Source organism: Schistocerca piceifrons, chromosome 6, assembly GCF_021461385.2.
Source record: "Schistocerca piceifrons isolate TAMUIC-IGC-003096 chromosome 6, iqSchPice1.1, whole genome shotgun sequence".
Classification (NCBI taxonomy): domain Eukaryota; kingdom Metazoa; phylum Arthropoda; class Insecta; order Orthoptera; family Acrididae; genus Schistocerca; species Schistocerca piceifrons.
In genome coordinates this window covers 172,857,266-172,875,259 of record NC_060143.1, presented here as the reverse complement: position 1 = coordinate 172,875,259, position 17,994 = coordinate 172,857,266, and positions in this window count along the sequence as shown.

The following is a 17,994-nucleotide window of genomic DNA, read 5'->3' as shown; positions in this document are numbered from 1 at the left end:
TAATAATAAGATTTGTGCTAACTGATAAATATTTGGTGACTTTTGTATTTACCAAATAAATTGGAATTGGAATTAAAGAAAAAAGAGAACGAAAAAACTGACGACTGAAGTAAGTCTCGAACCAGCGATCCAGCGATTACCACATTCATGTGCTATCTTTTTCTTTTCACTAAAATTATTTATTGTGTGGAAGAACAGTTAATTACAATGTTGTGCAAATTTTGATGTGAAACTTAAGCACTACCAACAAAAATTATTACATTAACCAAGAAATAATTAATTGCCATTTAAACAAACAAACAAAAGAGACAGTGCCACGAAAATGTTTCTTCAAACTGCTGACTACGACGAGGACAGCAAATATACCGGGGCGCACCATCGTCGTAAGAGCTCCAACATTCTATGAGGTTAGCCGAAAACTGCAGGAAATTCGAAATCGACATCTACATCTACATGGTTAATCTGCAATTCACACTTAAATGCCTGGCAGAGGGTCCATCGAACCATTTTCATACTACTACTCTACCATTCCACTCTCGAGTGGCGCGTGGGAACAAGGAACACGTAATCTTTCCGTTTGAGCTCTCATTTCTCTTATTTTATTATGATGATCATTTCTCCCTACGTAGGTGGGGGTCAAAAAAATATTTTCGCATTCGGAAGAGAAAGTTGGTGATTGAAATTTCGTAAATACAATTGAAATAAGAACACCGTGAATTCATTGTCCCAGGAAGGGGAAACTTTATTGACACATTCCTGGGGTCAGATACATCACATGATCACACTGACAGAACCACAGGCACATAGACACAGGCAACAGAGCATGCACAATGTCGGCACTAGTACAGTGTATATCCACCTTTCGCAGCAATGCAGGCTGCTATTCTCCCATGGAGACGATCGTAGAGATGCTGGATGTAGTCCTGTGGAACGGCTTGCCATGCCATTTCCACCTGGCGCCTCAGTTGGACCAGCGCTCGTGCTGGACGTGCAGACCGCGTGAGACGACGCTTCATCCAGTCCCAAACATGCTCAATGGGGGACAGATCCGGAGATCTTGCTGGCCAGGGTAGTTGACTTACACCTTCTAGAGCACGTTGGGTGGCACGGGATACATGCGGACGTGCATTGTCCTGTTGGAACAGCAAGTTCCCTTGCCAGTCTAGGAATGGTAGAACGATGGGTTCGATGACGGTTTGGATGTACCGTGCACTATTCAGTGTCCCCTCGACGATCACCAGTGGTGTACGGCCAGTGTAGGAGATCGCTCCCCACACCATGATGCCGGGTGTTGGCCCTGTGTGCCTCGGTCGTATGCAGTCCTGATTGTGGCGCTCACCTGCACGGCGCCAAACACGCATACGACCATCATTGGCACCAAGGCAGAAGCGACTCTCATCGCTGAAGACGACACGTCTCCATTCGTCCCTCCATTCACGCCTGTCGCGACACCACTGGAGGCGGGCTGCACGATGTTGGGGCGTGAGCGGAAGACGGCCTAACGGTGTGCGGGACCGTAGCCCAGCTTCATGGAGACGGTTGCGAATGGTCCTCGCCGATACCCCAGGAGCAACAGTGTCCCTAATTTGCTGGGAAGTGGCGGTGCGGTCCCCTACGGCACTGCGTAGGATCCTACGGTCTTGGCGTGCATCCGTGCGTCGCTGCGGTCCGGTCCCAGGTCGACGGGCACGTGCACCTTCCGCCGACCACTGGCGACAACATCGATGTACTGTGGAGACCTCACGCCCCACGTGTTGAGCAATTCGGCGGTACGTCCACCCGGCCTCCCGCATGCCCACTATACGCCCTCGCTCAAAGTCCGTCAACTGCACATACGGTTCACGTCCACGCTGTCGCGGCATGCTACCAGTGTTAAAGACTGCGATGGAGCTCCGTATGCCACGGAAAACTGGCTGACACTGACGGCGGCGGTGCACAAATGCTGCGCAGCTAGCGCCATTCGACGGCCAACACCGCGGTTCCTGATGTGTCTGCTGTGCCGTGCGTGTGATCATTGCTTGTACAGCCCTCTCGCAGTGTCCGGAGCAAGTATGGTGGGTCTGACACACCGGTGTCAATGTGTTCTTTTTTCCATATCCAGGAGTGTAGATCTCGCCGCAAAGATAACCGCTTTTGTTTCAGTGACTGCCACCCCAACTCGTGTATCATATCAGTGATACTCTCACCCCTGTTGCGCGATAACACGAAACGGGCTGCCCTTCTTTGCACTTTTTCGATGTCTTCCTTCAATCCTAACTGGTAAGGATCCCACATCGCGCAGCAATATTCCAGCAGATGACGGACAAGTGTAATATACGCTATCTGTTTAGTGGGTTTGTCGCATGTTCTAAGAGTTCTGCCAAGAAAGCGCAGACTTTGTGTCGCCTTCCCCACAATATTATCTATGTGGTCTTTCCAATTTAAGTTGCTCGTAATTGTAATTCCTAGGTATTTAATCGAATTGACAGACCTTAGATTTGTGCGATTTACCGTATACCCAAAATTTATTCGATTTCTTTTAGTACCCATGTGAATGACCTCGCACTTTTCTTTGTTTAGTGCCAATTGCCACTTTTCGCACCATACAGAAATTCTCTCTAGATCATTTTGTAATTGGAATTGATCGTCTGATGATTTTACTAGACGGTAAATTACAGCGTCATCTGCAAACAATTTAAAGGGCTGCTCAAATTATCACCTAGATCATTTATGTAAATAAGAAACAGCAGAGGACCCATGACACTACCTTGCGGAACGCCAGATATCATTTCTGTTCTACTCGATGACTTACCGTCTATCACTACGAACTGTGACCTCTCTGAGAGGAAATTACGAATCCAGTCACACAACTGAGACGATACTCCATGTGCACGCAATTTGATTAATAGTCGCTTGTGAGGAACGGTATCAAAAACCTCCTAGAAATCTAGGAATATGGAATCGATCTGAGATCCCTTGTCGACAGCACTCATTACTTCATGGGAATAAAGAGCCAGCTGTGTTGCACAAGAACGATATTTTCTGAATCCGTGTTGGTTTTGTATCAATAAGTCATTTTCTTCAAGGTGATTCATAATGTTCGAGTACAGTATATGCTCCAAACTCCTAGTTCAAATTGAGGTCAGTGATTTGGGTCTGTAATTCAATGGGTTACTCCTATTTCCTTTCTTGAATATTGGTGTGACCTGTGCTACTTTACAGTCTTTAAGCACAGACCTTTCGTCAAGTGAGCAGTTGTATATGATTGCTAAGAAAGGCGCTATTGTGTCCGCTTACTCTGAAAGTAACCTGATTGGAATATCATCTGGACCAGAAGACTTAAGAATCAAGTTCACCAAAGAGTCGAATGCAAATCCATTGTTGACCGGACTAGCGAATGAAACGGATGTTGACACAGTCATCATTTCCTAAGCCTGGCTGTTGATGTTTGCCTTTGTTCTTAATTCTATAAGACTGCGTATTTTCATCCCAGTTTCAGATTTGTTAGTAATTTCCATCTTTCTTTCTTTTGGTGGTCCTATAAACGTTAGCATATTACTTCATTATTTTTTCTTACATATACATGAAGAGAATGGATGAGGGAAGAATTCCAAAGAGGATGTTTGATCTGCAACTGGAGGGGAAGAGGCCCAGAGGAAGACCAAGAGATAGATGGGTGAAGGGAGTGAAGGAATGTGTGATGAGAAGAGGAGAGAACTGGACGAAGGTGGAAGAGGGGGAATGGTGGAAAGACAGAACACGGTGGAGAGGCTTGTGTTCCCGACAGACCCAGCCAGTGGCTGGAAACTGTCCAAGATGATGATGATGACTATGATAATACAAATTAACTATGTTAACGTCCTCACTTTCACGCCCGCAAAGGGTCAAATACCTAAGTAAATCAGCAGTCTGTTCAATAGGTCTTATGGCTACTCATTTAAAACATTTGCACATTACTACCTTGTCTGTTTCCAAATGTCTAAGGTTTTCGAACATCCAGCCATTCTGTGTATAGCGGTATCTCCTATAAGGCAGTATTGATGGTATGGGCTTTTGCTCTAGTTGGTTCCTGTGCTGTTGCTCTGCTGTAAATTTGAATTCCGTAGAACATATTTGTTTCAGAGCGTACATCCGAAGATATACGCTGATCAGAGAGATGGTTCCATGTAGCATTCCATTGCACATCCAGTATTTTAAACTAAATGTACGGTGTCACTCATTTATCTGATAATAAAATGTCCGTAATACACTTTGTACTGTGACCGCGTCCTGCTTCCATTTTCTCTACACCCTGCCAAACATACTGATTAGAAGTGGACATGTCCCTTGGCATTGGTGTATGTGGCTCAGCTTCTTCAGACACGCTCCGTGCTTCTTTGAATAGTTTCACACTATCTACAGGGCCTGTACGAACACGAAGTATGTTTTTCACAAGGAGTGCTCTTGATATGTTGTCGAAATCTACCAGGTCAAACCCTGCTCCGTTCATTTGGAGCGTTAACTGTTTTCTCGCCAGACGGAAGAGCATCCCTCTCCGTAGGGATCACCCTATGTATGTTTTTATTCGGGCAACAATTTATTTTTCAGTGGTCGTATCTGTGATATGTATCATGATTCGGTCAGCGCGTAGATGTTTACCCATTCGAAAAGTACTTTTATGTTTAATTTTTCTTAATGGAAGCGAATCAAGGCTCCTCTTACTTTCTGCAGAGTCGCTTTTGCGTTCCAGTTCAGGAACTCATCTATTCTTATTCGAAATCGAACGTCCAGTATTTTTATTTCATCACCTTCCTCAAATGCCGGGATTTATGTGGTTCGTTAACCAGAAGATTGTGCTTTTTCTGATATTAATAGCTGCACCATTTGCCAACCATTAAGTTTCCAAAATATTATTCGTATCACGTCAGCGTTATTTTTCACTATTATGGTAAGTCATCTGCATACGCATTGACTGTAAATCTACTGTTTCTAATCTGTTTGCCTTCAGTATGTCTACAAAGCATACGCCTTAGTGCCTCTAATTATATTGTAACTAAAACCTTGGAGAAGGGGCACCTTGTCTGACAGATTTTAGCAATGGAAGTCCGTCGGTTAGAAAACCGTTCATTTGGAACCTTGAAATCATTTCGTTATTTACCATTGAGATTGAATTATTGATTTCGAGAATCTTAAGTGAAGCATCACTTCTCTCAAGAATGCATGGCTCAATTTGTCGAATGCACAGTCTACGTCAGTTCTAGGAAGCCAGTACTTCGTTGTTGATTTCTGTGGGCGTGTAAAACGAAGTGTCGCATATCCCGATTCCCTTGAGGATGCTTCTACCAGGTTACTTACGTTTTCGTAAAAATGATAATTAGATATCTGTTAATTAATAATTTTGTGCTGCATTTTATATTTAAATATCGTTGATACTCGAATTAAACGAAAATCGAAAAAAAGTTAATGACCAAAGCGAGACTAAAACCATAGATCCAGCGATTACCACTCTCGGGCGCCATGGAGATTGTCCTACATTTAATGAATTAAAGTCATTCGGAGAAATCCAACGTTGATTTTTCTCCAGAGTTCGATACATGGCTACACTAAAGGCAAATACCTTCAGAAAAGACTTCCTAGACTTAAATCCACACTCATGCTCATAAATTGTGGTGCCACACAACGTGAAAGTACACAAAACTGGCTCTAATAGAATAGGCGCATAGAGAACACACACGACGCAGATCTGTAAGTCCACAGTATTGGTGATAAGTTGAGGAAACCGTCCCGAAACACAAGTGCTACAAAACGCCACTCTTTCCTGCGCATGTACCCAGACATCAATATGGGATATTATCACCAAGCACACGTACACAGGCCACACAACGGTTTGGCATACTCCGGATCAGATGGTCGAGCAGCTGATGGGGTATAGCCTCCTATTCTTGCACCAGTGCCTGTCGGAGCTCCTGAAGTGTCGTATGGGTTTGAAGACGTGCAGCGATACGTCGACCGAGAGCATCCCAGACGTGCTCGATGGTGTTTAGGTCTGGAGAACAGGCAGGCCACTCCATTCGCCTGATATCTTCTGTATCAAGGTACTCCTGCACGATGGCAGCTCGGTGGGGCCATGCGTTGTCATCCATCAGGAGGAAGGTGGGACCCACTGCACACCTGAAAAGGCGGACATACTGGTGCAAAATGATGTCCTGATACACGTGATCTGTTACAGTTCCTCTGTGAAAGACATGCAGGTGTGTATGTGCACCAATCATAATCCCACCCCACACCATCAAACCATGACCTCCATACAGGACCCTTTGAAGGACATTAAGGGGTTGGTGTCTGGTTCCTGGTTCACGCCAGATGGAAACCCGGCGAGAATCACCGTGCAGACTATACCTGGGACCACTGTTCCAATGACCATGTACTGTGTTCTTGATACCAGGCTTTACGGTCTCCCCTGTGAGCAGGGGTCAGTGGAATGCACCTTGCAGGTCTCCAGGAGAATAAACCATGCCTGTTCAGTCGTCTGTAGACTGTATGTCTGGAGACAGCTGTTCCAGTGGCTGCAGTAAGGTCCCGAGCAAAGCTACCTGCAGTACTCCGTGGCAGTCTGCGGGCACTGATGGTGAGATATCGGTCTTCTTGTAGTGTTGTACACTGTGGACGTCCCGTACTGTAGCGCCTGGACACGTTTCCTGTCTGCTGTAATCGTTTCCATAATCTTGAGATCACACTTTGTGGCACACGAAAGGCCCGTGCTATGACCTTCTGTATTTGACCAGCCTCCAGTCGCCCTAGTATTCTACCCCTCATAACGTCATCAATATGTGTTCTTTGAGCCATTTTCAACACAGTCACCATTTGCAAGTCTGAAAACGTCTGCACACTTACTCGCTGCACCGTACTCTGACATGCACTAACAAACCTCTGCGTATGTGGACTGCTGCCAGCGCCACCGTGCGACGACTGCAGGTCAAATGCACCGCTTGGTCATACCCCAAGGTGATTTAAACCCGCAAACCGTCCTTAATTTATTATGAGCATGAGTGTATATTTGATATTAATGAATTTCTCCTATGCCGGCCGGTGTGGCCGAGCGGTTCTAAGCGCTTCAGTCTGGAACCACGCGCCCGCTACGGTCGCAGGTTCGAATCCTGCCTCGGGCATGGATGTGTGTGATGTCCTTAGGTTAATTAGGTGCAAGTAGTTCTAAGTTCTAGGGGCTGATGACCTCAGATGTTAAGTCCCATAGTGCTCAGAGCTATTTGAACCAGCCAATTTCTCCTCTTCAGAAATGCGTTTCTTGGCATTGCTCGTCTACATTTTATATCCTCCCTGCTTCGACCATCATCTGTTATTTCAGTGCCCAAATAACAATACTGAACTGTTGCTTTTAGTCTCTCGATACCTAAACTAATTCCTCCAGTGTAGGTTGATTTAATTCGACCATTTTCCATTACCCTTGTTTTGCCTTGTTGGTGTCCATCTTGAATCCTCTCAGTTTAGACACTCTACATTCTGTTTAACTGGTCTTCCATGTCATCTGCTGTCTCTGACATAATTAAAGAGTGGCGTTCAATAAGTAATGCAACAATTATTTTTTCTCGACAGATTTCGGTTGGAAAAGTGTGGAATTTGTTGTAGGACATCGTGGAATATTCCTGCTTCAGCCACTATATTTTCATGAAGTTCCGATAGCCTTCAAAGTGGCGTCTTAATGGAGGTACGTCCCAAGCAGAGAGCTGACACTGTGTTTCTTTTGGAGGAAAAACAGAGCGTCGCAGAGATCCATAGGCGCTAGGGCCATAACACCACTAGACCTTGGTCTACTACTAATATAGCTGCTATAGCTACTACAACAACTACTACTACCACCACCATTGTCATGTAAATACCACAAAATGCTAGACACAATGACCAAACGAACTACCCACACGTATATCTTAATAATTTCTTATACAATAACACAGACTATTCATTAATCATGTACAATAAGTTACAAAATGCGTTCTAAGTAATCAAGCTGACAGCGTAGTTTAAACAAAACACTCTGGTATTAATGAAATTAATCATAATCACGTTAATAGCGTGTAGTTAATAAGAAAAATTGCTCTTGATCACAGAGCACGGAGCTGCACTCATGTATGAGATCAATCACAACGCACTGTATCACCCACAAAACCACGAACGAGAACCTATCACCTACAAAAGTACTCAAGTTGTGTCATCTTGATATGAAAAGCCCATTACTCCGCCTCCACAGGTGTCGCTGTTCGTGCAATCAGGAAAAGACACCAACAGCTCCACCGGCCTGTTGTGTCCACAAAGTGGCCACGCCGCGTGCAGCACATAGTGAGTACCACAGTATGCCAGTTGTCTCGAAGCCGTCGCTCTCGGTGCTTCCCAGTAGTCATTCGTTCGTCTCCTTGCAGCAGCTGACTCCTCCCTCCCAGTCCAAACCTTCGGTACAAGCTGGCCTATGAGGAAACACCGGCAGGTGCTCCCAATTAGTCCTCGGTAACGCACTGTACGCTTGTCCACTGCTCCCACCAAGCCGACGACGCTTGCCTCCAAAAGATGTTGCTAGTTCCACTTTCTGCGGCTGGCTGATCACATCACCGTCCGTGCTTGTGATCAGTTCGGCACGGCGGTGCTTCCGACACTCATGTGTATAAGGCGTCCTCCCGGCTCTAGCATGGCAATCTCTGGAGGTGGCGAAAACAACTGTGCCGTTAGACGTACCACCTGTTGTCAGCCTGGCCGGGCAGCTCGTGTTACCGAATACAACGAATTACACATGCGTGTCGCGTCTCAGACGGTGCCTATACTAGAACATCTACACTTTGAGTTAAAAAGTCGGAGAGATTCTCCCTTCAATGATATAGGTCTGTTCTCTGAATGTTTTGTAGTTTTCACACAGTTTTCTTCTGAAACCTCATAGATACACTACTGGCCATTAAAATTGCTACACCACCAAAATGAAGTGCTAAAGACGCGAAATTTAACCTACAGGAAGAAGATGCTGTCATATGCAAATGATTAGGTTTTCAGAGCATTCACACAAGGTTGGCGCAGGTGGCGACACCTACAACGTGCTGACATGAGGAAAGTTTATAACCGATTCCTCATACACAAACAGCAGTTGACCGGCGTTGCCTGGTGAAACGTTGTTGTGATGACTCGTGTATTGAGGAGAAATGCGTACCATCACGTTTCAGACTTTGATAAAGGTCGGATTGTAGCCTATCGCGACTGTGGTTTATCGTATCGCGACATTGCTGCTCGCGTCGGTCGAGATCCAATGACTGGTAGCACAAAATGGAATCGGTGGGTTCAGGAGGGTAATACAGAACGCCGTGGTGGATCCCAACGGCCTCGTATCACTAGGAGTCGAGATCACAGGCATCTTATCGGCATGGCTGTAACGGATCGTGCAGCCACGTCTCGATTCCTGAGTCAACAAATGGGGACGTTTGCAACACAACAACCATCTGCACGAACAGTTCGACGACGTTGCAGCAGCATGGACTATCAGCTCGGAGACCTTGGTTGCGGTTACCCTTGACGTTGCATTACAGCGTGTATTCTCATCGCCATACTGGCGTATCACCCGGCGTGATGGTATGGGGTCCCATTGGTTACACGTCTCGGTCACCTCTTGTTCGCATTGACGGCACTTTGAACAGTGGACGTTACATTTCAGACGTGTTACGACCCGTGGCTCTACCCTTAATTCGATCCCTGCGAAACCCTTCATTTCAGCGGGATAATGCACGACCACATGTTGCAGGTCCTGTACGGGCCTTTCTGGATACAGAAAATGTTCGACTGCTGCCCTTCCCAGCACGTTCTCCAGATCTCTCACCAACTGAAAACGTCTGATCAATGGTGGCCGAGCAACTGGCTCGTCACAATACGCCAGTCGTTACTCTCGATGAACTGTGGTATCGTGTAGAAGCTGTATGGGCAGCTGTACCTGTACACGCCATCCAAGCTCTGTGTGACTCAATGTCCAGCGCATCAAGGCCGTTATTACGGCCAGAGGTGGTTGCTCTGGGTACTGATTTCTCAGGATCTATGCACCAAATTGCATGAAAATGTAATCACATGTCAGTTCTAGTATAATACATTTGCCCAATGAATACCCGTTTATCATCTGCATTTCTTCTTGGTGTAGCAATTTCAATGGGCAGTAGGGTACTTACGAATAACCTTACGTAATATTCCTACAAGGGTATAATCTCTGTTCATCCGTACAACGACTTAGGTAACTGCAGCGTAAAGGTATGCCAGCGAAGAGAAGAAGAATCGGTATAGAAAGAGGTGGAATACTGAATTACTGAGAAAAGACGAGACACTTCCGAAGTTCCCTGAGGATGTAAGTACAGCGACAATGAATACCACAATCAGAAGTTCAATTGAAGAGGAATGCCTGTCTCTAAAAATAAGGGCACTCACGTCAGTTCTAGAGTCAAACATAGGTGCAGGGAAGGTAACTGCTCAGAAACCTTGTGTAACTGAAGAAATGCTTCAACTGATCGAAGAAAGAAAGAAGTAAAAATATGTTCAGGGAAATTCAGGAATACAGAAATTAAATTCACATAAGAATGAGAAAATGGGAAGTGTCTGGTAGTCAAGGCATAATAGCTTCATGGAAAATGTGAAGAAATCGCAAAGGGATCGATATGGGAAGAACTGACCTGGCATGTAGATGAGCCAAAACAACCTTCGGTGAAATTAAAAGCAATACCACAAAATTAAGAGTGAAATCGGAATTTCTCTCCTAGGCGCAGAGGAGAGAGCCGATAGGTGGAAAGAGTACACTGAAGATCTGTGCGAGAATTGAGGAAGAGGGGATTGATGACCTCAGAAGTTAAGTCCCATAGTGCTCAGAGCCATTTGAAATTGAGGAAGAAATGGGAGCCTATATAGAAGACATAGGGAATCCAGTTTTACAGTCAGAGAAGATTATAGCGTTAGAAGACTTACTATCAAATAAGACATAAATGTCTGTTATCAGTTGCGGAAGTGCCCACAAGTGACTATCCAAGTTGGTGTGTTGAATTTATGGAACTGGGGACATACGACCATACGTAGGAAAAAAAATCAACACGATCCCGAAGATATCAAGAACAGGTAAGTGCGAAACCGATTACACAATCAACTTAAAAGGAAAATGCACGAGAGAAAGAGTTCTGACATCGTGATTCATAATGGAAGCAAGACTCCATAAAAATCAAGATACTTTCATAGAACTGTCGACCAAGGAAATGTTAAATGGCGTAAGACTCAGGAAAAATATGATATGCGTAAGCTACAAGAGAAGACCAGTAATATACAATATATAGAACAACCAAGAGAGAAAAACAAGAATGAAAGACCAAGATCGAAGATTAAATTAGGGTGTAAGACTGGGATTAATGAATCGACCCTACTCCACTGTGTTTCCACTACATAAGCAAGTGAAAGTGAAGAAGAATTACAGGACGTATTGAGTGGAGTCAACAGTTAAATAAATGCAGAACATGAATGGAGGGCAAACCGAAGTAACGATGAGTAGCAGAAATAAGATAAGCGAAAAACATAACATCAAAACGGGGGACCATAAAGACGAAGTGAAGGAATTCCGCAACATTGGAAATAAAGCAACGTATGATGGAAGAAGCAAGGACGACATAAGAAGCAGGCTAGCACAGGCAAAGCGAGAATTCCTGGCCCAAAAAACCCTAGTAGTATCCAACATAAGTATAAGTTTCAGGAAGATATGTCTGAGAACGTGCGTTTGGAGCAAAGCATTGTGTGGTAGTGGATCATAGACTGTCGGAAAACTAGAAAAAAAGGGAATTGTATCAATTGCAGGTTGTTGCTATCCAAAGGTTTTGAGAATTACGTGAAGTGATAAGGTAAGGAATGAGGAGACTCTCCGGAAAATCGGCGAGGAAAGAAACAAGTGACAAGAGGAAGGTGAAGGATAGTAGAATACTTTACATACTTACAAAGTACTCGAATGTGCTGTACCGTGTAAATACTCTAGAGCAAAACAGAGATTGGAATGCATAAAACAAATAATTGTGCCCGTACGGTGTAAGAGCTATTCTTATGTGAAGAGATTGGCAGAAGGAAGAAATTCATGTAGATCACATCACATTTGAAGAAGAAATCGACTAAGGAAATTCAAGGTCAAAATTATATTAGAGAATTATTCCATCTGTCCGTGCACCTTTACATGCAGTGAGTTTGTTCGAGAGGTAGGTGATTCAGAATCGGATTCGATCTACGTGGAAGATTAACGACCGTTTGTCAAGTTCGCCACCGTAGCCAGAAGCCAATACATTAGCTCAAAACTGCATCGCAATTTGGGGTATGTGCAGCGAGAGAAACTGCTTAGAGGAGAATGCTCGTCCTACTGCGGCGAACCGACACGGCATTCCACTGCTGCTTCCGCCTGAGCGAATACTCGTAGGGATTTACTGAGACAGACTGCAGCTGCGTGGCAGAATGTGCATGGCAGGGGTTGTGGCGTGCTTACTGAAACCACTCCGGGAATGAACGCCTGGCATGTTGATAATGCAAGTATGTTGCACTGGTGCCTTGGCGACGTCGAATATCGTGCAGTAGCGGTTTCTGTTGAGGCAGCGGGTTATTTGGACGCTGTAGAGCGCGTATATTGCAAATATCTCACAGAAATTTCTGAACTGTACGTAGGCTGCTTGTGAGTGACGCTTCGAAGGTGTGAGGGAATCCTGACATTTTGTTAATGTAGGGTCCATTCATTGTATAGAACGACATAAACATTAAAGAGTCTGAAGGGGCTGTAGACATTCAGGATTTGCAGACCGTCTTGCAGACGTCGCTTTAGAGCGGTGACACCTCCGTTCGTATAGAGGAGCTGTAGTTCGACATCTGAGGCCTATGAAAAAAAAGCCTATCTCGCGTAATTTGGAAGATTCAGCTGGTTAGTCGGAAAACGAACGTGTTAACAGATTGCGTCAGTACGATCAGTTATTTGAGAAATATAGTCGTTCGAATCCAGTAGTTTCTGAATAAAATATTGAGACCTGATGGTCAAGGACGGCAGGATACGGTTACGATTGTGGACGGGGCCGTATTCAGTTACTATTGATTGGCTTTTCTTTTAATCAAACACAATTTATTTAAAATCAACAACAAATTAAAATAATGGCAATAACTTAAGAACTGTTTCAAGGCTGAAGGCCTTAATTTCAATAAATTGAGAATGGATTAAACTTGCTGCAACTTACAATTACAGTTATTAAAGTATAAAAGACAAGTGGCCAAGGTCTTAAAGCTCGCTGCAAAATACAACTGCCAAATTTAAATTTTAAGACACGTAACGACACTTAATAGCAATAAATTAGCAATTGTTTGACGGCTGAAGGCCACAATGGCAATCAATAAAGAATTGTTTAACTTGTTGCAACTTACAAACTACAGATATTAAAATATTGAAAACAAATCACCTAGGTCTTAAAGGTTAAATGCAAAAATTCAATTGCCACATTAGAATTTTAAGACAAGTTGCGATAGTCAAGGCTGAAGGCCTTTAACGCCAAGAATGGCTATTATTAAAAAAATTTAACAAATGTACTGTCAGCAGCAAGCCAATAGCAAAAGTTAATTTAAAAGAGAAGCAACTGATCACCAAAGAGGAGAGACCAAATGACAGTAAACTTGGTAGCACAACCGTTTAAACTTGCTGTAACGTCAAGAATGGCAATTATATATATGAAAAATTTAGAAACATAGAATAAAACATCAAATATAATAGCAAGATTAATTCAAAAGGACAAGCAACTGAACACCCAACAGGTGAGACAAATTATGGTAACTTGGTAACACAATATTAAAATAATAACACAATAATAAAACACAGGGGCTAGTCACAGACAGTGCTCCAGGAATCGATGTCTGAGTAGGTCAGGCCAAAAACACTTCTGCGGGCGATGAGAAAGGCAGCCAGGATTTGCATTCACTTCACAAGATGGTAACTCAGGCTAATGGCAATCTAACGAATGACTAATGATAATCTGCTGAAGCTACCTAAATTCCGATAACCAATACAACGATGGAACACCACGCAAAATTCGGAACCGGCGGTCAGCACTACGTCCTCAGAATGCTGTGTTTAGAGCGTCCGAAAGGAGAGAGGAACCACTACTACCAGAGTAGAAGAAACACCATCCGACCTACAAATCAAGGGAACTGTCAAAACTACACGCCTTACCGGACACCAGCGGCAAGGCGAGGAAACGTACACTGCCGTTACATACACTAACCTCCAGGACAGGTCACTGGGGCGGTAGCGGCCAACAGGCAGGAAAAATACCTCTGGTTGAACTTAACAAATAGTAGCATATAGAGTGCAGCAATTAGTGACAAGAAGTCGAGGAAAGCTAATTAGATCCGCCTTCCTCAAGCACTCCACTCGCTGCTCTTCGTCTCGGCGACATTGTGAGCAGCAACACGAACCCATGTCAGTGGAGAATCGCGAGATATCACAGTGGTGGAGGTTTCACTGCTAGGATTAAAATCCACTCAACTCAAAGCTTGTTGGATCCGGTACACGACTATGTCATGTACCCTCGCGACCACAGCCCTTCCATCCGGCAGTGCATGTGTGCTGCCAGCAGTCCCGGAATGTTCTAGCCCTGCCCTCTTGGCTCCTACGGATTCCCCAACCGAACTGTTCACTCACACGACCCCAGAAGAACAACAACGTCACCCCAAAGATAGGGCCACAGTTACTACATATCGATAACGCCGCTGCTTCCACCAGCGGACAGGCAACGCTTGCGAAACCAGGTGGCGCCAGTCAACACAAGAAGAGTACAAACAACGTCAACCATGTCAACTAAACGATACAGTCTGCCCTCCAACAGAGGGCGGAAACCTGCAACAGCACCAACGCTAGCCGCAGCACGGCTCAAATATCGAAAAAGAAATAGCCGAGCAGACAAAGGATGAAGCAACGTAAAATAAGTCCCACCACGCGCTGCCTGAACGAAGTATAATAAAACAGAAAAGGCGTAACAATGTAGCACAGTGGAAAAGTCGCCTACTTCGGTACATGTGCACGTGGATCAACTGGCAATCCCCTGACTACCTATACATAATATTTTCTTCTCTCTATTCCGCGTCTTTCCGAACTAGCGAAGCGTTGCGAAATACTTGCAACTGTGTTTCATTGCTCATCATTTATTCTGTTTATTGAGTGTTTTGAATAGTTGGAGGTTTCTGCCACCCTGCGAATTATAGTTATTAATGAGATGCTTGATTCCCCATTTGCGTCTTCTTGGGAACGTAGTTTAAGAAACGATGATATATAAGGATAAATAATCCAGTATCTTGCCAGTTTTGCTACAAGTGCTTATGTTTGAGCTTCTTGAAAACTGCAATACATCAAGCAATATTCACGAGGATAAATAATCCAGTATCTTGCCAGTTTTGCTACAAGTGCTTATGTTTGAGCGTCTTGAAAATTGCAGTAGACTACATCTAGTAATATTCACGAGACTTATTTTACTCACAGTGCACTGTCTGCAGTGGTTCCGATACGCGAGTTTTTAGTGTCTTGCCGTCTGAAGCATTATTTGGACTAGTCATCTTACCAGGCTAGTTAATTTGACCCAGTCTCCCCTAAAACCACCCCTGAATTATTCTTGCAACGTCACGTGAAATTTACTGTCCTCAACGCCAGGAAGTTTCTCCCAGAAAGAATTCTGCCAGGGGCAATAACGGGGATGTTCGAATGTGGTTGACAGATTTCGTGCGACGATATCACGCAAGCATAGGGACACAATTTTGAACAATCGTTTGTCAGTGTAGCACCAGTTGGGTAGATAAACAAAATTGTATATAAGATACTCTGTCTGATGGGAAGTATCCAGGCATCCCTTCTTAATGTGGAACTGACCACTAGATATCGCGAGAAATGGACCGCTCAACATAACAGGAGGTGGGGAGTTCTATCAGAGGGGAGTTTGATAAGTAGAGAAACAGTAACAATAGAACTGGTCTGTCAGGTGAGATCAGTGACTTCGAACGTGGACTAATCATTGGATGTACAAATAACAGATCCGTCAGGCTCATTTCAACACCTCTAAAGCTGCACAAGCAGACTGTTGATGTCATCATGAAGCGGAAACGCGAAAGAACATCCAAAGCTGAACGAAAATCAGGCAGAACTCATGTACTGACAGGCTGCGACCGAGAGCAGTGGTTAGCACACTGGACTCGCGTTCGGGAGGACAATGGTTCAAACCCGCGTCCGGCCATCCTGATTTGGGTTTCCGTGATTTTCCTAAATCGCTTCAGGCAAATTCCCTGATGGTTCCTTTGAAAGACTACAGCTGGCTTCCTTCCCCATCCTTCCCTAATCATCTGGGACGGACGACCTCGCTGTTTGGCACCTTACCCCAAATCAACCAACGGACAGCGATTGTCGCACATTGCAGAAGGCGTTTTTCTTCTTTTTTCTTTCTTCACTTTTCTTATTTTTTGTACAAGTTCCATTGCAATATCTGTAGTGCTACATGTGTGTGTGCGGAGTGCAGTGTAATGTTGTGTTGCATGAAGATGTTGAGAGAAGGAGGGAGGTGAAACCTGTTACCGGTTCATAGCCTGCTCCACACAAATAGCACCAAGGGATCCATAAAGCTTATCGTCCCTATCCGACGGGCGGATCACCACTGCGGAGAGTATTGGCATTTAAACCAGAACATTGGTTTAGCAGTTTTGAACATGGCTGCTGTTCAGCAACCATACATTAGTTTCAATATAAGATTAAATAGGCAGCTCGTTGCACATAAACCTTAGATACATTGACCTTGGTTTCGACACCTTCTAGAGGTGTCTGCATCAGAACGAACAATTGCTAAATCGTAAAATTGCATTGCTCTAAAGCAATAGTCAGAATTTTGGGCAGCTATGCTCAAGTCAAACGTAAAACATAATGTCGTAGGTTTTGTCACGTGTACCCAGCTGCATAGCTGGCCAAAATTCTGACTATAGCTTTATAGCAATATAATTTTACGATTTAGCAACTGTTCGTTCTGATGAAGCCACCCCTAGTAGGTGTCGATATCTAGGTCAATGTACGTACCTAACGTTTATGTGCAACTGGTTGGGTGTTTAATCTTATATTGAAACATTGGTTTAAAGTCTGGTGACCAGGAAGTGCACGCCATCATCTCTCCTATCCTTGCAGGCCAAATACTGGCAGTGTAAACTTTTTTAACTGCCAAGATTCGAACGTAGTCGTCCCTCCCCCCCCCCCCCCCCGGCCGGGTCTGGAGGGCGGTTACAAATAATCGTATGGAATGACCGAGCAGTTCCTCATTAGCCACGTATTTCTGTAGTTAATGTTTGAGGTGGCATAAAGAGCAACACCACGGGATTGTGGATGACTGGAAACGAGTGGCTGGATTACGCCGTACCCTGTGTCAATCCCACGGAAGGTTCTGGAACTGGTGAATGCATGGGTAACGCTACCTGTCATCATTTCTAGCGCCAACAATGAAATACGGAGGAGGTGGTGTTACGGTACTGTGGGGGGGGAGGGGTGTTCCTCGTGGTTAGGGTGTTTTCCCCCTACTGTGCTTAAGAAAACGCTAAATACGGTTGGATGTTGGATACGAAGAATTTCACAGCATTATGTACTGTGTGCAGTAGAGGTACAGTTCTGAGACGACGATTCTATCTCCATCGCAATTCATGTGTCATAAAGCAGTGTGTGAAATCGTGTGTGGAGAAGAACATAACTGAAATGGACTGGCTTCCCCCTATTCCCGACCTGAATCTAATGTAACACCTTTAGGATGAATTAGAACATCGCTTGAGACTCCAGAAACCAACATCACCACCTTCTCTGGTTTCCGCTACAGAGGAAGAACGGACTTTCTCTCCACCAAGGGCATTCAGACACATCTTTTTCATCTTCTTCCATCATGGTCTAGCTATAGGACTGTTACGAAATCTAAGTATCCCGCCATCTTCTTCTTGGTCTTCCTACGG